The sequence below is a fragment of the Metopolophium dirhodum genome, chromosome 1, assembly GCF_019925205.1.
Source record: "Metopolophium dirhodum isolate CAU chromosome 1, ASM1992520v1, whole genome shotgun sequence".
Classification (NCBI taxonomy): Eukaryota; Metazoa; Arthropoda; class Insecta; order Hemiptera; family Aphididae; genus Metopolophium; species Metopolophium dirhodum.
This window is the reverse complement of record NC_083560.1, coordinates 26,169,015-26,173,710: the sequence shown is the minus strand read 5'-3', so window position 1 is coordinate 26,173,710 and position 4,696 is coordinate 26,169,015.

Here is a 4,696-nt window from a genome sequence, read left to right as displayed (position 1 = left end):
ACTTGTGAAACTGGACCACCCACTTTGTCCTAGAACTTTGAAATCAGAACCAAACGAAAGCTCATCATAAACCAGAATTTACAAGTCTGTTTTTAGAATTTACAAGTTCATCGTATGACCGCTATGAAAGCGAAAATGAAGTACTTAGGTGGGCCAACTTCACGAACGTCGATACTCTATAGTGTATACCTACTGTATAGCACACAGCCACAGAATAAATGAAACGAATAAAATATAAAAATAATCGTATCTCCACTAGTTATAACATTAACTACCTAATGATTACTTATTAACAGGGCTAGGATTTATATGCAAAAGCATGTTTTTTTTGCGACTTCTGATTATTGATTTTGTCAGTAATGTCCACGAATCACCTCATGATGAGATAAATTGTGGTATTTTTATTTTGCATGTTTTTGCATATTTTGGATGAAATGCATATTATTGCATATATTGAATAAAATGAATATTATTGTACATTTTGATTATAAGAATGCGAAAAATAAATGTTTTATAGTAAATTTCATAATACTTGGTTTTTTGTCAAACATAAATTTTATTTTTATAAATACTATCCTATGGTACAATAGGTATGCGATAAAAGATTAAATAATTTGACATTCATTTTCGAAAATTTGAAAAAATATGAGATCGTAGCATGTAACACTCGTAGTGAATGTGAATTTTATAATTAACGATAAAATGTATTTCTAAATTATTTTTTTTTCTCAATTATATTATATTAAGGCGCCCGATGCCGATGCCATTTTGTCCTCAAAAATATATTCTGCGGAAATAATGATTTCACCTTATGGAATCAACCAAATTTCATAATTTTTTATTTAATTGCTAGAGAGAAATATTCTACAGCCCGTATCGATCTCTGTTTTTCAATATTTCATTCTCAAACTTTATAATATGTCTAAAAAAATACAAGATAAAAAGCATTTTTTTTACACATTTTTAATACAATTATTTGAAATAAAATACAAAATCAGAGATTGGTGTGGGCTGTAGGAAGTCTTCTTCTTTCAGATAAAAAAAAGTCATCAGAATCCGACAATTCTACAAAGCTTGAGCGTTATTCCCAGAAAGTCGTTTTTTTCGATATAATACACCCTATCAACCCCCTTCCCCTAAATAGTATCAGGTAGTAGATTAGTGTAAAAGTCTTATAATTGAAGTGGCAACTAAAATATAAAATTTAATTTTCAAATTTTATAGAATTGTGAAAAATTTGAAAAACTGGTAACGTGACCCTAAAGACAAACAGCTAATCACTGATGTATTTCAACAAAAAAATATTTTTTTTGTAACTATATTTTTGTGTTTATCTTATAAAAATTTAAATGCATATTTTTGCATATTTTGGTAAATAAAATGCATATTTTACCGTTTTTTATTGCATACAAATCCTAGCCCTGCTTATTAATATATAATATTTTTACTAATTTTTACGAATCTATTTACTATTTAGTATTTACTACCTAGTATTTCTATTCGTATTTAACTATATTACACTTATAGCCACCGGTTGGGTTATTAAATATATTGTTGTTAATCATTTAAAGTCATTACCCACTATACCCACCGTGGTCCATAACCACTCACCCAACTATAATAAGAGTATAATATAGGATTGCCGCCGCTACGAACTGAGCGAACTTATATATTACCTAATAATTACAACAAACATGAACTTTAATTATATAGGTAGGTACACACAAAACGCAGTACGCACACACATTATACGCCATTACATATTATTACATATACATACTACATACAACATCACACACACACAGCCAAGCATTATATACAGTTTAAAATTTAAATATTACATAACCACAAGTAAGAAACATCTGGCTAAAGCATACCTTATACATCAGAATGTATATCTCAAACTCACACACACACATAAAATTGTAATAATTATTGTTTTCGAAATATAGGTACACTTTAAAACATAGAGACATTCATGATTTGTTTTCATTCACACTTTCCTCTCCCCGACAACATACAGAAATATATTATATAATATAATATGGTCAATCATTTATTCGTTTACATTTTATGTCAATGAGTTTCGTTTATCCACTTCTCTAGCAATACAAACATACCTACTACACACACACACACACACACACACACAAACACATATTATTATATGCTTAAATATTATAATATTATAATATATTTATAAAGCGTACACAATAGTATGTATAATCATATATAGGTACCCTTAGGATAATAGTTAGGTAGGTACATATATACTTTATATTATATACAATATACATACAACATCACACACATCTAAACTTGTTATACAGCTTAGTAGCTTACACACAGTATAGAGTTGTATAATGTATATACATAGGCAGGTCCAGACCTCCATGGCCATAAAGAGGCCAATTGCAAAAATGTAATTTTTTACATACGACATAATATATTTATATACCTAATATTAATTGTGACTTTTTCTCGTAGTATTACAATACAAACACCTGTAACTTTTTATGTAAATATGTAAACCTTTACAATTAGAAAATTACTGTTATTTGTTACAACATATGTCAATTGTCTTGTTAAATAAATTACAGTAAATTATGGTACATAAAGAAAACCATCAATGTTGTTTTAAATTGAAATTAGGTACTTGACCATTAAATTTTATCAAAATATATCTATAATCGTACCGAATTATGTAATACCCTTCTTAGTTAACATAAATGGTTATAGGGAAAAATCATAGACAAAAACTGGCATACATGGTGTATCATTTTATCATAATATTGGAAATTAGATAATTGTTTAATATTTTAATATAAAGGACATAGATGCTAGATGGTAAACCATCCAATAGTCACTGGGGAGGCAGCTGCCTACTCTGCCACACCCGTAGACATGCATATGTATATAAATTAGATATTACAACAGGTAACATTTACATTGTGCGACTTCAGTTTTTAGAATATCCATTCTGGATAACATATAAAAACAATGCATAAGATAAATTGCGTAATTCGTTTGTAGAAATAAACGTGGATCAATGTAAATATTTTTATTTAAATCTAATATACAAAAGTAAGACCATTTTATTTAGAATGAATTATATTAGGTATATGTTTTGCATTATATATATAAATACATTTTTCTTTAAAAATAAACATTGAGAATTGAAATCAATCATTTTGGTTTCTTCAAAAAAGATTAGTTTTTATACAGACCCAAATCTTACAAATTTTAAAACTAGTTCAAATGTATACGCTATATCCTATTATTCTCTTATTTATTACATAATTTTATTCTTCATAACTCACTGCCTGATGCTATTCAATATAAATGTTTTTTCAAATGTTCCCAATCATTTATAATAAACATAGGTATATTTCATAATAAATATCTTATTTCCTATGAAAACATACTCAGTACCTAAGTACTCACATATTTTATTTTCTTGATGAAAATATAGATTTTTTTTCAAATGACAAAAGTAGTTCAGCTAAGAGCATGTGTATAACACGTTTAATTTTAGTTTATAGTACTTATTATTTTGATAAAAGCATACATAAAATATAGCATATTTTCAAAAAAAAAATCTTACAAATAAAAACGTGGTAGTAAATATACATACAAATAAAGTAATTTAGCTAAATTATGTAAAAATAAAGTAATTTTGCTAAAATACGTAAAAATAAAGTAATTTTGCTAAAATAGGTACATAAAAATATCTTATTTTCTACAAAACTATGTAATAGTTTCACAATTCTAAATTATTTAGAACTTGCTTAAATATTAAAAATTCCAATACCATAAGACTAGCTAGTTAATTTCATGTACTTATAAGTTATAACCTATTTTTTAAACATTATTCAGACCCTTTTCACAGGATTCTAATTATTTATGAGTACCTACTTATTAAATTAATATTAATAAAGTATATTATACCTTTGATGAATACTGGTTCACAAAATTCATAGGCATTTAGTTTATTATCATTGGTATAATATAATTCTCGGTCGACACTTCTAAACACTTTTTTCACATTAGTTGAGTGTATACACTCTCTCATAATTAATCCATCAATAATCTGATCATTGCTGTTGTAGAATCGATTTGTACTTTCATATTGACCCATCTTTATTGATTATTAAGCCACCAATATAATAGTTGTAATCAACTGTAAACCAAAAAAAAAAACAAATCCATGTTAACAATAAGAAGTGAAATTACATAATTGATTGATATCAGAATTGTGCAAAATAAAGCTATTTATTATTTATTATTTTCAATTTAGTTTGGTATTACAAGTCAATACAAAAAAAATTGATATTTAAAAGCATAATAAATAATTAACATAGGTAGATTCTATTATCAAATATTTGTTACACTGTGTACTGAGCATATCATTATGTATATTGAAATTAGTAGAATTTCAAACATGTTTTGCAATCTAAGCCCAGGTATAAAGAGCTGTTTAATGTGTACTAGGCAGGGACTGGAACCTTTTGAATTTATCCGTATTGGTTCCGGTACTGGTTAGGTTTTTTGAAAAAAAATAAAGATACCTATTAGTTCCAAATAATTTTGTTACCGGTTTCAGATAATAAAATTTAGGTACCTAAAAGTATAATAATTTTAAATACCTATCCGGAATGCAGGTTTAATTAATAATATGAGAAATCTCAGAAAACTC